Source organism: Microtus ochrogaster, chromosome 7 (assembly GCF_000317375.1).
Source record: "Microtus ochrogaster isolate Prairie Vole_2 chromosome 7, MicOch1.0, whole genome shotgun sequence".
NCBI lineage: Eukaryota > Metazoa > Chordata > Mammalia > Rodentia > Cricetidae > Microtus > Microtus ochrogaster.
The window spans coordinates 35,672,988-35,691,217 of record NC_022014.1 but is presented as its reverse complement, the minus strand read 5'-3'; positions in this window follow the sequence as shown (position 1 = coordinate 35,691,217).

Below are 18,230 nucleotides of genomic sequence, written 5' to 3'. Positions count from 1 at the left end.
ACAGTAACTAGGTGTTTTAGTTACTTTTGCATAGTGGTGACCAAATACTGACAGAAACAACTTCGGGAAATATTTATTTTGGCTCATGGCGTCAGTGGGCTCAGGCCATAGTCTCTCTGGTTCGCGTTCTTGGGCGGACATTACAGCTCAGAAAAGGATCTTCTGATTAGCGGAGGCAGCCACGAACACTGAGGGCTCTGAAGGTGGCGAATGTGCTTTAAAGCCGGTGTCACTGGCTTTGCCTTGGCACAGGAATCTTTCTCAGTGGCTCAGAACCTCCCTCACGGGGAGCTCTTGTTCCCAAGTTCTCCCCTGAAGCTCATCAGCTCAGCTGTAAGCACTCACTGCGTCTGTGATCTCATCCAGGGAGGGAGCATTTGGAGCCCAACACATTTGGCTGTTGCACGATCCAGATTGCAAAATCTGGTGACTTCATGCTCCTTCCTTTCTTCCTTAGAGTGGACACAGTTCTCATGGCGCTGGGGCAGCTTGGCAAGAGCTCGTTAGGGGAACAGAAAAACAGCATTGAGGAGACATCCCGTTTTCACTCCATAAAAGGATTAGTGTCATAAGGTTCTTTTTTTTTTTTCTAAATTATTGATTCTTTGTGGATTTCACATTGTGAATCCTGATCCCACTCATCCCCTCTCCCCTCAACTGCACCCCCTGCCTTTGTGGATGCCTCCCCGCAAATGAAACAAAATAAAAATCTCAGTGTGGAAGCTGTAGTATGGCCCAGGGAGTCCATCTTAGTCCACACATCTTTGCAACGTGTTCATTGCAGTGGACCATTACTCTGGCTCGAGGCCTCTGGCCTCAGCTACGCTGTTGATACTGGGCCCTCACTGGGGCTCCTCCTGGATGTCCTGTTGTTGCCCTGTGTCAGGGAGATCCTGTAGCTTTATATCTGCAGATACAGCCCCTTCACATGCTCCAGCAGGTCCTAGACAAGGTGGCTGTTGGGGTGGGCTAACTCATAGCCCTGGTTCTGGGTTGGGGTTGGAGCTGGGTTGGTCAGCCTGCCAGCTTTCGTTGACTCCACCACGATGAGAGAGTTCTCCAGCATGGCTCCGGCTAGTTCACCCAATGCAGCAGGCAGCAAGGAGCCAGGCCAGTTCTATTCTTATGTCCCCAGGCCGGGCTCTCCCATACTCCTGTCGCCTGGGCCAGTTCTACTGTTTTGCCCAGGTAAGGTGTGCGGTATGATCTCCTGATTGTTGCAGCTGGAGAAGGAGAGGGCCATCTCTTCCATTCTCATGCTCCCCCCCTCCCCCGCAGGCTTGTTTTCCTGTCTGCCACATTTGGCAATGGGGGACACATTCCCCCCACCCCCCGCCGAACCATGCCACTACACCGCATACAAGAGGAGGGAGGTGCCGCTCTCCTGCTCTCATGTCCACAGACCGAGTTCGCCTGTGCCTCTCCTCCCTCTGCCAATCGCATCAGCTCTGATGTGCACCCCAGATGAGGTGCAGAGCCTGCTCTCCCTTGTACTGCAGCTGGTGAGTGGCAAGACCAGCTCTCCTGCTCTTGTGACCCAGGTGCCAGTTCTCCTGTCTACTGCAGGTGGCAGGGGTGAGGCGGGAAGGGCATCTCTCCCTCCCCCATGCCAGCACATAGGTGATGAGGAGAGGTGGGGCCAGCTGGCTTGCTTTCGTACCCTTCAGGCTGCCTCTCCTGCACCTCACCAAGGCAAGAGGGTCAGTAATACCATGCTGCATGGGTGAGGTGCAATGCCAGGTCCCCTACTCACATGACCCCAGGCCAGCTCTCCCGCCCATCACAGGTGGTGAGGATGGGGGGAGGTGGGTCTTCTCTCCTTTGCCTACTCTGTCATATGACAGATGAGGATGGGGCCAGATCTCCTGGACACTTTCATGGGGGTGGATCACCTGTGCCCCATCAACAGGGTCACCTCTACTGTGATGCCCAGGTGAGGTGCAGGGCCTGCTCTTCTGAGTGCCGCAGCCAGTGAGGGGCAGGACCTGCTCTCCCTAGTGCTGCAACTAGTGAGGGGTGGGACCAACTCTGTGCAGCCCTAGCCTCACTGCTTTCAGGGGCAACAGGAGCCACAGAGACCTCACCATAGACAGTAGCTGCAGCAGGATCATGTGCTTAGACATGGCTCCTGGCAGAAGGCCAGGCCTGCATGACACCATGGCTCTGGATAGTGGCATAGGCCGCTCAGGTCTGCATGGCACAGCAGAGGCTCAACCCTTGGGCACTAAGATAGCTCTAGGTAGTGGCCCAGACCCCTGTCATTCGTATGGCCCTTGGTGGCAATACAGGCCATGAATATGTACACAGATCCAGCTGCAGATGGACCATGGACCATGGACCCAGACATGGTCCTTGGCGGCAGCCCAGGTCCGGATCCACCATGGTCCCAGTTGGCAGCACAGACCACTGGCATTGACCCTGATTGGTTTAATAAAAGGTCTGATTGACTGGTAGCTAGATAGAAGAGGTAGGCAGGACAGCAGGACACAGAAGACGCTGGGAAAAAGAAGGGCGGAATCTTGGGAGTTGTGAGTAGACACAGAGGAAGCAAAATGTTAAAAGAAGGTACTGCTACATAGCGGGGGGTACAGAAGAAATAAGGGATAATTTAAAGTGTAAGAGTTAACTAGTAATAAGCCTGAGCTATCAGCTGAGCATTTATAATTAATAATCAGTCTCTGAATGGCTATTTGGGAGTGACTGCCAAGATACAGAGAAACTGCCTACAGGCCCAGTCAGAGTGTTGCTTGAACACTTACCTGGCCTGAGGTGGTGGCTCAGACTCTGGGTCATCACATGACCTTCGGTGGTGACAGGAACCTATTCATCAACACAGATCCTGGCTGTAGCAGGGCCTCAGACCCAGACATGGCCCTTGGCATGGCCCTTGATGTCATTCAGGTCTGTATGGGCCCAGGAGCAGAGCAGCCCTCTGACACCAACAAGGCTAGGTGGTGGCCCAGATCCCGGGTATCTGCGTGGCCTTTGGTGGCAGCACAGGCCACAGACATCAACTGTTACATGTACAACCACGAACCTAGGTGTGGTCCTGGGTAGCAGCCTAGGCTCAGATGTCATCGTGGCCCTAGGTGGTATTGTAGATTTGCCCGGATCGGCATGGCCCTGGATGGCAAGCAGGCCATCTGTGTCAGCCTGTTCCTCATTGTCCTCATCTCTGCAGATCCACCTCTCTGGTGCATGAATCTTTCTGCCCCTCTTTCTCTCCCATTTCCTCACCACAATGGTGCCCGACTGGCGGGCACCCAAGGGGGTGGGCTCGTGGTTGATTTTCACCTGTGAAGAAGCTGTCTCTGTCCTCACCCTGCTCACTCAGGCCTGGGAGTGCTGAGCAGCTCATGATTGATTTTGTCATAAGGTTCTTACATACCTGCTTCTCCTGTGCCGTTCCTTAACAAACACACTCTTTACTGAGAGTGAAGTTACAATTACCTTCCGGAGACACAGAAGCCAACTTCTTCTTCATTCACTGATGTCCCAATCTATGGAGCATTGGGAACCTATAATCCACCCCTATGTCTTCACTTTTCTCATTTCTGTGTATTTATTCATTCAATAAACCTTTAGAACACATGGGAGGGCAGGCCCTAAACTGGCCATTGTGGCTTCCTGGCCTTCTGTGACTTACTTTCCTTCCATTAGAGTGAAAAGTTCCAGAGGTGCATTTTCCTTACTAGAATAATGACTTATACTTAATAACTTAGTAACTATATGGACACCATAGGTGACTGTGTTCGGGTACCTTCCTGATTGACTGCCTAACGCTCGGCATCCTCTTCTCTCTGCTTGGTACTGGAAGCTTGATTCTCTCTCTCTCTCTCTCTCTCTCTCTCTCTCTCTCTCTCTCTCTCTCTCTCTCTGTGTGTGTGTGTGTGTGTGATGCGCTGAACATGTAACCCAGGACCTCAGTTGTACACAGTAAATACTCTAGCCATATAGGAAAATCTTTCGATTGAGTTTAGAGCTAACTCCACTTCGAGTTCAAATCAGTTGACTTGATTCCCAGCCTAGGGCAGAACAAATGTGGACAAAAGAGACACGGTGAGGACAAAGGCAGAAGACAGGGTGACCCATCCACAAACCGATATACAGAAGCAGTTCCCCAGAAAACCACCAGACACAAGGTGAGGGGCAGGGAGCGGGCCTCCCTCACAGCCTTCAGAAACCTCCATCTCTCCCCTGAGAGAACCTGAAACAGGCTGGCACTGCTGTGGATCACCACGTCATAGCTGCTTGCCTGTCGGTGGAGCCCAGAATAAGGAAGGCAGACATTAGAACAATCCAGATGGGCTGGGTTCTGACGACTTTGCTCTTTTTCCGGGTAAGATCTCAGATTCCTGGGGCCGCTGTACCATGTGCTACAAACGGAATACTATTTATTTATTTATTTTTTTATTTTTATTAAAGACAGGGCCTCACTATGTAGCCCTGGCTATCCTAGAAATTGCTATGTAGACAGGGTTGGCCTTGATCGGATAGAGATCATCTTGCCTCTGCTTCCTGATTTCTGAAACTAAAGGCATGCAATACCACACCAGTTAAACTTGACATCTTAAACAACCAGAACACCTTGCTCCCAGTGTAAGTAGTTCAATGTCAACTTCTGCAGGCTTGGTGGCTTCTGAGGGCTCTGAGGGGGTCCTGTCTCTTTTCCCCTCCTCTTGTTTCTGGCTTCCTACAGATGTATTACTCTGAGTTCCCCCTGCCCTAGTCACACTGATTAGGACCTCACAGTTTGCAAATAACCCCGCCCACACAGGTGCTTCACTCTGTGACATTCGTGGCTGAGAGCCTTCTCTGCTTAGGGATTAAGTTATCTAAAGCAAATCCTATATTTTGCAGAAAAGCTGTTCAAAGAAAGGGTGGGGAAAATTCCACTACTTTCTACTTGATCTTTCCATATGATGGGAAGCAGGAGACCAGAAACAGAAGACACTGGATGTCGGGGTGGGGGAGGGCAGCATGGTGTCTGTCTCTAGGTACATACAACTCCAGCTGCCTTTGCAGGGAAGCTCATCTCCTTGCTTGTTGTCTTCTCTGGCTGATGGTCCAGGTACAGTGGGTGAACAGTTACTGTTAATCCCACTGGTTGAGAATAAGACCACTACTGCAATTTTGGAGCCAAGTTTGAAGCAAGCTTTATTAAATACTGGTCAGATCCATACCGGGAATTCCTAGGATAAGGCCATGAACCACATTAGTCAGGGGCTTATAAAGACAAACCCCACAAGGCTATGTACTTCCCACCTTCGTCCAATCTGGGGCAAGCATACATCCTGATGTACTTCCTGCCTACACACCTCCCGCCTACGTGTGATCAATCCCATCCTGTGCAGTTGGGCAAGCAAGCTTGTTTACAGAAGCAAAACCACCCGGCTTGTTATCTTGGGCGAACAACAGCCCCCAGCATTCTAGGAAGTTATCCATCCTTGGGCAAAGAGGGGCTTGCAGGTTAGAGGCATTTTGTTTAATAGATCTCTTCAGCACAGTAATTTAAACTTAAAAGCTCACTTTATCCCTCACAGTCTTAGCCCTTCTTTCAGTGGGCTTATGAGGCAACCGGAAATAGCTAGAGTGGCTTCTGATCAGATCTTGTTCTAGGGGCTCAGGAGGCAGCACAGGCTTGCATGTTCACGGACCTTGTTTTCTTTCTGTCTCAGTGGGGAGAAGCCAGTCCTATTTAGCAGAGCGCCAATCCCACACGGTTTAACAGAAAAAACAGTATGGAGAAACCTTGCCCGTCTTGTTGTTCCCAGAGTTCCTGGTCCATGCTCCCAGCCTGGTCTCATTTTCTTCATCAAGAAAACTCCAGTTTGTGAAGATGCAGGCCCAGCCTTGTATAGAGAGGGTATCGGTGGCATCCTCGCCACACCGGGGCCTCATCTGAGCCTGTGAGCAGGAACGAGTATTTGCTATAGTAAGCAAGGTTGGAACCTGTCGTGTCCTCTGTGGGCTCATGGTTTGAATACCTGGTCCCTTGCACATAGCATTAATTTAACAGCTGGGGAGACTTTAGCAGGTGAGGTCTGGCCAGTGGAAGGACTTTGAAGGTTTTGCTTGGTCTCCTTTCTCTGCTCTTCATGTTACCATGGGAACCAGCTGATTCCACCCCTCCACTCCTGTAGCCCTGGCCTGAGCTGCCCCACTGCCAGACCTTCACTGGCATAATGGATCGAAATTCTCCTGAAATGTGAGCCGAGGTAACCTTTTCCTCTGCTAAATAGTTTCTCTCAGCTTGTGAGCAGGGGCAGGTGTCTGCTCTGGTGTCCCCAGCTCCCTTGTGCTTTCCTCTGGATTTCATTGCACCAGACGCTTTTCCAAAAGGCCACAAAGCCCAGGAACTGTTGTTTTAGTTTTCAGCATTGGTTGTCATGGTTCCTACGTTCCTGACAATTCAAGTTATTTCCAGTGTTTCAGTACCGAAGTCAGCATGGATCAAGAGACTCACAGAGTTCCCTTAGCTTTAGCGGGTTCCACTCACGAAGTGTAGAACAAACCTACACGAAAACGTAATGAATGTTTTTAAGACTTTCTAGAGAGTGTTTTAAGCCTCTGGGTGGAGGCTGATTCCTCAGAAGGGAGTTGGGCTTTCAGGAAAGTAGAAATGACCTCGGTTCTGTCCCAGAGATAAAAGCACACAGCTGTTCCCTACCCAGGGTGGAGCACGGTCATCCCGGTCATCCCCGGGGAGCGGAGGCTCTTGGGCTCTCAGAGCTCTGTCTGGGATGTGGGAAGATGAAGAAGGGTGACCTTGGGGCAGACTGGGGTTTGGAGCTTGGTCCTGCTGCCCTCTTAGGGAGTCACCAGTAATTGAGATAGTATTTGTAAGGGGCATTAGCTTTTATTATAATAACTATCTGGAAATAAAATAAAATAGCTCATGACCCCAAGAGAGCAAAGGGTTATATTGGAATCATGATATTTAGTATTTTTAAAATCTCAAAATAGTATTAAATTATGTACAATTTTTTCCAAAGATGAGTTAAAAAAAAGTTGCAGAAGCCAGCCTATCACACAACAAAATCAGCTTCCTATTGCTCTGTGCACCATCAACTCTTGCTTACTATAGTGTCACCATGCTCTGCGTTTGCTGTGTCTGCACGGCCTGGAACCGAAACCGAGCAAAGGACGTCTGGATTAAACACACATACACCACTCTAGTTTCTGGTAAAAGAAGCCCTTTATTGAACGGCCGCATGGAGGTTTTTATACCTAACACAGTCAGGTGGGCCAACAGGCGAAGACCTCATCGCCTGATCCTCAATCAAGGCCAGGGCAATGTGAGCTCAGGAAGCAGGGTTGGCAAGCAACCCTGACGCAGCTTTCAGAAGATCAAGTCAGAAGGGCAAGAAAAGGTCACTAGCAGGAAAGAGCAGCTGGAGGCCAGGACTCCAAACGGTCCCAACATGCGTTGACTCTTTTTGGCTCGTAAATGGCAATGTTCTCAGCACCAAGACAGGTCCCATATACATGGTGGTAGTAGAAGCTTATGGCAGAACTTGTCCATCTGTGTGGCCCGATAGGAATCCCCGAAATGGTTCCTTCGGTTCGGGACTCGGGAGCACCCTTGCTACATGAATAGTGCAGATATTATCCCAGCTCCCCTTAGAAAGGAAGAAGTCAAGCTCCCCCAGAAGAAAGAGATTTTTCCAGAGGCGCAGAGGTTTTAAGAGGGGGAAGCAGAACCGGGTAGCCTGCTGCCAAGTGCTTGGAACAGGTGTGTGGAATACCCAGCCCCAGCAGGTACTCAGAGAGTGCCGTGGGTCAGCAGGCAGGTCTGCTCTATGGGGTAGGTAGCAAGGAAAGAGAGAAATACCAAATTTATTTCCCACAGAAAGCCCACTAGTGGGGCTGGAGAGATGGCTCAGAGGTTAAGAGCACTAGCTGCTCTTCCAGAGGTCCTGAGTTCAATTCCCAGCAACCACATGGTGGCTCACATCTGTAATGAGATCTGGTACTCTCTTCTGGCTTGCAGGTATACATGCAGACAGGATTCTGCATACATAAAAAGAAAAGAAAAGAAAAGAAAGCCCACTACCTTCTGGCATGGCGCTGTCCTGAAGGGCTCACGCAGTGAGCCAGCCATTGACCGGTAGTTGTTTCTCAGGCATTTTCTGTGTTCACAAAGGCAGGTCACGCCAGGTTCCTGGAATCGCAGTAAGCAGAAATGAGAAGATTTTAAACACTTTGTAGTGTTCTTTCAAATATTTTAAAATTTTATTTGTATGTGTCTGTGTGAGTATATTATGCTAGTGTACGCGCACACCTGGGCGTGTGTGTGTGTGTGTGTGTGTGTGTGTGTGTGTGTGTGTGTGCAACTATAGAGGCCAGAAGAGAATGGTGGATCCCCTGGAGCTGGAATTGCAAGAAGTTGTGAGCTGCCCACGTGGATGGATACTGGTCTGGGAGAGCAAGAGGCACTCTTAACTACTGAGCTATCTCTCTAGCCCTCCTTGTGGCATTCTTGATGCTCACACTGAAAAAGCAATGCCAATCAAGACATGCAAAATGCCCTGCCATACAAGGGCATTATTTTGTGTAAATTGTAGGATTTCATAAAAGATGGTTCGTTCAATAGCTCACAGCAGGAGGGGAGTCAGGCCCAGCACCAACCTTAGATAAGTCTCTTACATAACTCACGTGACAATGGGATCAGGAGGACAGGGTTGTCAGGGAGGCTACCCTGAAGGACTGGTCAGCTGTGCCCACAGGACCTGAGAAGATCACAGGGAGGGGAGAGAGCCCTGACCGGAGGGTCCAGACGCTCCCCTCTGAGCACCAGCTTTCTCCCCACTTCCGGCCTGCTCACGTTCATCCCGCTGGGCCCTCTCTACTTCCTAGGCTCCAGTCTAGCCTTTGTGGACAGAATCATGCATGCCCTTTGTTGACTTGCTTCCAGATTTCCTTTTCAACTAGGGAAGTGATTTGGTTTCTTTGTGGTTTCTTTGTGCTGCTTTACATGAAAAAGCATCCTGGGGGAATATGTAGGAAATAAACTAATTAGCACTTTAAAATTCAACACCACTCTTGTGGCCTGGTTGCTATGTGGGTTCTGTGAGAGTCGTGCTGAGGCCAGGGAGCTGATGAGATGGGGTTCTGCACTGAGGTGGTTCTGTGAGAGTCGTGCTGAGGCCGGGGAGCTGATGAGATGGGGTTCTGCACTGAGGTGGGGTGTAGGTGTTGTCTATTACTGGGAGAATAGGTGGGGAGGGGCCTTTGTGGAGCACAGCTGGGCCCAGAGCAAAACTGTGGCTTTGAAAGAACTCCAGCAGCCACATGGGAATCTTCCCTAGTGCTGAGAGGCCAGATGCTGTGGCCACCCCATATTTAGTTCCAGTGTCATGGCCACTGGCATCATACATGCCAAAAGGGATGTAAAGGAAGCATGAGGCTTTCTGGGAAGAGGAGGGCAGATTTTGGAAGCTGGCTCAAAATGGCTTGAAAAGAGGGAGCGGAGACAGGAAGGATATGGCTGTGTGGAGAGAGGAATATAAGGCAGAAGGAGACAGGAGAGCAATGGAGTCTGAGGTTTGGTGGAGACACAGTCTGGAGATGCAGTCTGAGAACAGGATCGCCCCTTTGGTCTGAACATTGGTAGAAGTAAAAAACTCTCTAGTGGCTGGTTCTCTGATGCTCCTATCTTCAGCATTAACTCCTGTATCTGACTCTGGGCTTTTATTATTAATACCAATTAGAATCCATGCTACAAGGTATCATTTGTCTTTTTGAGTCATTCTAGCGGTGCCAAGTGTGATCTCACTGTGATTTTAATTTTACTTCTTTGGTTATTACAGTTGTTAAGTATCTTTCATGTCTCTGATGACCATTTTCCTTCCTTCCTTCCTTCCTTCCTTCCTTCCTTCCTTCCTTCCTTCCTTCCTTCCTTCCTTCTGACCCTTAGCCCATTTAAAGATATTCTTACTGCAAAAGTAATAAATATGTGAGCTGGTGGACAACTGCTGGTGGATTTTTGGGTAGAGTACACATAGCTCAAAAAACATCAAACACAGGCAACACAATTATTTATCAATTAAAAAAGTAAACAGAAACCAACTAAAGCACAAAGCTTCCCAGACTGTGCCCCAGAGCTACTGAGAGCCATTCCTGGTGTAGACCATGGAAATCTGTGTTTGTAACTTTCCCCCAAGTTATTTGGATGGATAGTTCACAGAGTCGGGAATTTAAGGCTACAGCACCGAGAGGAAAGACTGAGAACACCAAACAAGGGTCCCAGACCTGAGACCTAGGGAACTGTCTCCTTTGAGGATGTACACATTTTTGGGGACTGGCTGACATGCAGTTGTGTGGCCACTTTATAGATTTGGAGAAGAGAACAGGAGATCTCCCGGGTCTTCCTTGAAATCTGTGTGCAAGTGACTGTAAGTCAGCCCTGTGTTTTTCTGTGCATCCCCTGCGGTCTGCAGACACAGCAGGGCAAACATTCTCTCACTTCCTGGACTCCTCTAGCCTTGGTGCTCTGTGTCTTTCTTCAGAACTGTCCCGGGAGTGGAACCTTATAGGAACTTGCCAATGGAAAATGGAATTAATTAACAATGAGACTGTCTTGCAAAATAAATGACGTAATGTGTTCCAAAGATAAAAGCAGCTCCATGAGATTGTCTGCGACTCTGGGCAACGACCCCACAGCGTTCTTTCTGGAGCTGAGAGCTGAGGGTTGAGTCGGGAGACTCTGGCTCGGCTTTGTCGGGACAGCATAGCTTGAAGCTGGATGTTTGATGTATACCCAGGAGAGGAAACTGACACCCAAAAGAAGAGGGCTGTCAGGGCTGATGAGGACGTGGGGCAGCCAGAGGATGCAGCGCTTGTGTGTGTTTGGGTGGTGCTCTGCTGTTGTCTCGATGATGAAGCCACCTTCGTGATTTATTGATAGTCTTCTGTCCTCCCAGGTTGCTAGAGCAGGGCATGAGAAGAGAAATAAACAAACATTGGTCTCTAAATCTATCAACCATCCCACTCTCTAGACAGTTGTATATCTGACTAGTTTTAAAAAAAAAGATTGATATGCATGTGCATGCGTGCACATTCACAGGTGTGAAAGTGTCTGAAGAGGCCAGAAGAGGGCGCTGAACCCCTCGGATTTGGAGTCACAGGCAGCTGTAAGCTGCCGAGTGTGGGTGCTAGGAACCAACATGGGTCCTCTGGAAGAGCAACAAGTGTTCTTAACTGCGGAACCATCTCTCCAGTTCCAGTAACTAGCTTTTTCATACGTAACTATCACCGTTCCTTGTTCATAGCCCTCCCCTCAATTGCCTTTCCTATTTCCCCATCCCATCTCTTGATGATCTCCTTCCTCATTGCTGAGTGCTCCCCCTTCTGTTTCATGCTATATGTATGTATATGTATTTAAATCTGGGTTCCATCTACGAGAGAAAACATGCAATATTTGGCCTCCCTCATTATCTTTTTATTTCCACTCCCTTTCCTGTAGAACTCTTTTTTCCCCTACAAGGTTTCCTTCTACCTTTCTCTCTTCTCTGTCTTTCTCCCTCCCCCCTTACACACACACACACACACACACACACACACACACACACACACACACACACACGAGGGAGAGGAGAGAGGGGTGGAGGGAGGGAGAGAAAGAGAGAGAGAGGAGAGAGAGAGAGAGAGAGAGAGGAGAAAGCAACATGCCTCATTTTATATTTGTGCTTCTGAGTGTGGCTTACAGGATGCCCTGGTCACCTATTTTCCTACAAGTGACATAATTTTCACAGTCGCCTGCTGATGGCCCCACTAGCTCTTATTAACTGCTCATCAGGGATGTCTTTCATTTATTCTGCTTCATCTCCACTTCGGCATATGTTAGAACACAGTCCAGTAGGTTTCCTAAAAAGCTTTATTGTGATGAAATTCTCATTCCGTATGACTTACCAGCTGAACACTTACCATTTAACTTTTTATATCCTCCCAGGTTATGTAGCCATCATCACAATCAATTTTAGGATATTTTTGCCACCCCAACATGAGCCCTGTATACTTTAGCCGTCACCTTCTGGCATTGCTGTGTCCCCTCAGCTCTAAAGAAGTGTCTACGCTGAACAGTTCCTATAAATGGAATCCTAGACCTTGTTTTGGTGACAGGCTTTTCACTTAGCCAATGTTTATAAGATTGATCCACATGGTAGAGCGCAGAACACCAATCCTGTCTTCCTAACATAATGTGCTGACCAAATGGATAGATTCTGGAGTCAGACAGCCTGGGTTCAAATCCAGCTCTGCCCACATGCCCCATGGCTAGCTGTCTGAGATGAAGCAAATTATTTTACCATGTTGGATTCAGTCTTCTTACTAAGAAACAGGGATAAGAAATTTGCTGCTTATTTCAAGAGTGCCCATGAGATCCAAATGAGGGCATCGCTGTAAAACTCTTGGCCTGTTGCCCGGTCCCTGATAGGCTTGCAATAAGGCTGGCACTGACTGCCATTAATTGTTCGAAGAGCTGTAAGCTCCAGAGGCACATGAATGGCTGTCATACACTGAAAGTTCATGAGAGGACTATGACGAAAGGTCATGGGGCACAGCAGCAGGGACCCTCAGTTCCGCAGAGGGGAGGGAGCCTTGTTTTAAATGATCGCTACTAGAGCCTATATCTATAACCAGGCCATTGCTGATTTTTGGGACCCTGCTGTCCTCTTTCAAAGACACTTTGAAGTTCATCACTTTAGGCAAATTGAAACCTCTATCATTTCCTAAAGATTCAAACCAACTTGTTTGGGATATTTATACCATTGCTTTAAGTGCTGTGCCATGTGAGGGAAGTGACCTTTGACCTAGAACAGGTTGGTACAGATTTCACACTCGCTGGCTTACTCCAGTGTGTGCACACTTACCAGATGTCTGGTGTCACTTTCAGGGGCTTCTTCCTCGAGGTTAGTTTTTCCGTACTGACTGTGCCGCATTGACTTCTGGAAAGCCTGTCTCCATCTCTGCGGCTCTCCCATTTCCTCCCCCTCATTAGTTAGGAGCTCTTTGCAGTCTAAGAGCCGCCTCATGCATCCTAAATGTGTATCTAAAAGCATATTTCAGTGTCTAAATGTATACTTATCACTCTTCCTTTCACAAGGCAAATATTTTGAACCTTTTTTTTCTTCCTTCGGTGCCAAGAATGGAATTCTGAACCTCGTGGACTAGACAAGGGTTTACCACTGAAACATAGTCTTGGTTCTGAAAACGTGTTTTTTAAATAAAAAGCTATAAAATAAAACAGATATTAATTAAAAACAGGGCTCAACATCATGTGATCGTATTTGTGTTTTCATTTTAATACCAGAGTTTTCTCACAGGAATGCAAACATGGAGAGGCCAATACAATGAGTCCTTATTCAGCCACTGTCCAGCTTCCAGGGTTGTCAAGATTTGTCACCTTTCTTTATTTGTGTCTGTTTTATTTTTATGTGGTTTTCCTTTGGGGCTGTAGTATTTTGAAGGCCATGGCATTTTTTCTCTCCCACACAGACAGCTTTGCCTTATTAGATTAAAGAGGCATAGAATTTCCATTATGGAGGCCTTTCAGACTTTCATCATCCTCCCCTCGATTGGTGTGGATATTTCTAGAATCTTGAGAGTATTTTTCCAGGCCCCAACATACCTTCACTTTTATGTGGCTACGTTTGTCTGAAGAGCCCATTCTCTTGATGTTGGCAGTCTGGTAAAATCGGTATTTCTTACCAAAGCCAGTAATAGCGCTGGTTCCAGCACAGGCTCACATAATCAGTTTCTGCACACCCTGCTAGTGAAGGGTTCTGTTTCTGTCTTTAGTACGGAAAACATTTCCACACCATCTGTAGATGGGGCACTCATTCACAGAGGCTCTGGAGATGTGAGCAACGAGAGCCCTGTGCTACATCACTTGTGAGGGGTAGGAATGCCGGCTGAAGCCAGGCAGAGGTTAACTTTATCTCATGTAAGCATCTGTCTGTGGATGGCCCAGCGCGGGACTGGCCCTCTGTGTGTGAAGGACTTCAGATCTGCACGTTCGCTGCCGTTTCTCTTCTCAGGGGCAGTGTACAGTACAGAAGGCACTAGCTCTGACCATTGGGTCTGCATCCTGTCGGCGAGAAAGGAAAACGACAACACAAGGCACACACCATCTGCCTTTAGGAACCTTCCCAGAAGATGCTCTCACATACATCCCAAGGCTGGCTCTGAGTCTCCAGCCAGCTGCTGAGGATGCTCTAGGTTATTGTCTTTATACAGGGCAGCTGTGAACTCAGCTATAAACCAGCCTCCTGCTGCTGGCTGATTAGGCACCCAAGACTTAACAGTATTTCTGAGGAAAGCCTGTGAAATAGTGGTGAGATTTATGTAAAACAACCAGGCTATGATGGGGAAAATTGACAGAAAAAGAACTGTACTTTTCCACATCTTCCAAATTTTGTATAAAGTCTTAGGACAGTTGTGAACCTCCATGAGGGTGTTGGGAATTGAACACTGGTCCTCTGCAAGAACAGCAAGCACCCCTACCCACTAAGCCATCTCTTCGGCTCCCCAGAAAAAAGCTTTAGGAAGAATTTAAGGAAAGCAAGCTCTCCAACGACAAGAGTCAATCTGCAGCAGAGACCCGCCACAGACAGACAAGGATAGATTTGATTGCTCAGAACCGAGAGACCCTCGGTAGGGGTTAGCTTGTGGGGTTCCTGACTGGAAGGGTCTAGGTTCATGTTATTGTTTACACTGGGCATAGGTTTAGTTTAAAGGTGCTGAAGCAAACAGCCTTTCACCTGCAATTGTAAAGTGTTACTGTGATTGTTTGTTGGGGAGGAGAATGAGTAAGTGACCCCGGGGGCAAGTGTTTGTGGGTGGCAGTGCTCTGTGAGGATGGCCTGGAAGTGTGAGCAGTTAGTCTCCTGTGGTGCTTAGCTTGCAAATTTGTCGTTGGACATAGGAAATAGTGCAGGGCTGGCTGAATGCTGCAGATCTTAAGTGCCTGGGAACAAGAAGGGTTTTGGATTTGGGTTTTCTTTTCTGACTTGAAAGAATTTGTATGCATAATAAGATTTTGGGACTGCTAACGTTCATACACATTGTATAAGGACAGCCTGAAGGTAATTTCACACTCCCGCATTTTGACTGTAGCCTTTGACATGAGTGTGTGGCAAATTCTCTACTTGTAACACCATGTTTTCTCTCACAAAGTTTCAGGTTTTGGAGCATTTCAAACATTGGGGCAGGGACAGTCTATCTGTCTTAGTCACTGTTTATTGTTGTGAAGAGAGACCAGGACCAAGGCAGCTCTCATAAAAGAAAGTAGTTAATGGGGGGGGGGTGGCTTGTGAGAGTTTCAGAGATTTGGTTCATTATTATTGCAGTAGGGAGCATGGTGACATGCATGGTACTGAAGCAGTAGCTGAGAGCTACATCTGGATCCACAGGGAAGGGGGAGAGGGATGGAGAGAGGGAGAGAGAGAGAGAGAGAGAGAGAGAGAGAGAGAGAGAGAGAAATGGTGCCATGTGTGGGTTTTGAAACCTCAGTTCCCACCCCCAATGACACACTTCCATCAACAAGGCCACATCTCCTAGTCCTTATAATCCTTTCAAATGGTCCCACGTCTCCCATTCCTTCTAATATTTTCTAACAATCCCACACCTCCCAATCCTTCTAATCCCTTCAAACAGTTCCACTCTAAGACTTCAAATACAAGCGCCTCCAGGAGCCATTCTCACCACCTCATGCAGGACCTGGAGTTGCAGGAGTGTGGAGGTGGTGTCCTTGGAGTACACTTCCCATAGACATTACCAAAACCCAACAAGTTTGGCTGCTTTTGGAGTATTACAAGTACACAATTTACTGTTTTGTAAATTAGTAAATAAAGGGGAAATTCTAGCATTTGTCTTGCTTTTCTAATGAACCATACTTCTGTGAAACCAGAGTTGATAAGATATGTCACTTTCCATAAACATCCCAATGGCTTCTTAAAAAGGGAGGGTAAAAACATTAATAATCTTCAGTTGTTAATAAAATAATTTTACTAGTCAGCAGATCAATAGCTCTTAAGATCAGGAAGGGAGGGGCAACTGAATTACGTAATATCTGCTGTTTTACAGAATACTCTATAGACAAGTGTCTTAGTTAGGGTTTCTATTGCTGTGAAGAGATACCATGACCATAGCAACTCATATAAAGGAAAACATTTAATTGAGCCTGGCTTACATTTCAGAGGTTCAGTCTACTGTCATCATGCAGGAAGCTTGGTGGCACACAGGCAGACACGGTGCTGGAGAGGTAGCTGAGACTTCTGGGCAGGCAGTAAGGAGAGAGACTTGGCCTGACTTGAGTTTCTGAAATGTGTAGGCCCCAAAAAATGTGAATCTATTACCACCTTGTCTGGTAGTCAAGAGAGTTTGGAGGTTGCTCAAAATGATTGACAAGTGTAGCTTCACGTTCTGACAGGATGTGATTACTTGGTTCTTTTGACATTAATATGGCTCATACAAGTAGATCCATTCCATCCTGACAGATTGTCAGAATATGCAAGCATGCTTCTGCTCCTTCTTTTGTAATATAAGGTTACCTGGGAAGTGGCTGCCTTCAGGATACTTGATCTAGTGTGGCTTCACTGCCTAAACTACAGAACGCTAATGACTTGATGCCTTGAAGTGTTAAAGCAATTAACTGTCTGAATTGCCCTTTATATCATGATAAATCTTTTGTTGCCTTCTTCCCCCTTTTGTATTGGGGTATAAAAGCATATGAAAAATTAAACGAGGATGATTTTAGTATTCACTGGAATGCCCTCCCCACATTATTCTATGGTTTCTGTTTTGCTATTTTTCACGAGGCTTTGTCTTCATATTCTTTACTTATATTTCTAAATTCCCATGCCCCTACCCTGGCAAGTGGTATTTTTGTTGAGGCTGGTCCCTGACACTGAAGCCTCAAAGTTCACTCCCAGTGACACACCTCCTCCAACAAAGCCATACTTACTACAACAAGACCACACCTCTTAATAATTTTACTCCCTATGAGCCTGTGTATGGGGGACATTTTCATTCAAGCTACAAATGAATGCATATCTAACCAAGCCTCTAGATGCCAACCTGTTTACAGGGACAGAGGGACCTGTGAAAAAGTCAGTGGAGGTGTAATCAGTGACTCTACCTTCATGTCCTCTCCACCCTTTATGGCTCTGCACACTGTCCTGTTTTTATTTGGAACATCCTGCTCCAGAGAGTGTCCCCTTGACATGGTTTGTGTTCTGCAGTTGAGCTTTGATTCTTTTACTAACAAACTAGGTCCTCTAGCAGTCACACTGGAAATTGGAGACCCCAAGCCTTGTGTTTGTATCTGGAGGTTTCTTCCCCACCCACCAGTCTCTGAATAACCACTCTTACTATTAATTACAGACGGTTTTGACTTATTAGCTCAGGCTTATTATTAACTTACTTTTACAGCTTAAATTAACCCCTTTCTATTATTCTATAGTTTACCTCAAGGCTCGTGGCTTGTTACCTCCCATTTTGCTTCTCCAGTGTCTCCTGACATCTCCTTGATGCCTCCCTTCTTCTCCCTGTCTCTCTGCTTAGATTTTGCCCCCTGACTCTCTTCTGCCTGGTTATTGGCCAAATCAGTGTCTCTATTAACCAATGGTAATAAAACATACTCACAGCATATAGAGGGGCATCTCCCATCATGTGTTACTGGTATTTGGAGGTGACATCTTTGGTATTTGGGGTGACTGGGGCATGAGGATCTGCTCTTGTGTGGGGGCTAGTCCGCTTGTAGATTAATGTGTTAAAGGGCGATCAAGGGAGTGGTTTTGATATGGAATGAGCATTCTCTGATACACTTTCTCACATACGTTTGCCATTTAGGAAGCAAGAACTATCCCTCATTAGTGACAATGCAGATGCCAGTATTAAGCTCTTGAACTTCCTAGTCTCCAAAACTAAGAGCCGAGAAACTTCAGTTCTCTGTTTCTAAGTTTCCAGTATTTTTCCAGTATTTTGCTATAGCAACAAAAAAGGAACCAAGGCGTTGTACAACTTAATTTCTGTGCACCCCAGCTTCATTGTTTTGTTTAAAAAAACACCTTGGGAGGCCGGGTGGTGGTGGTGCATGCCTTTAACCCCAGCACTCGGGAGGCAGAGGCAGGCGGATCTCTGTGAGTTCGAGACCGGCCTGGTCTACAGAGCTAGTTCCAGGACAGGCTCCAAAAACCACAGAGAAACCCTGTCTCGAAAAACCAAAA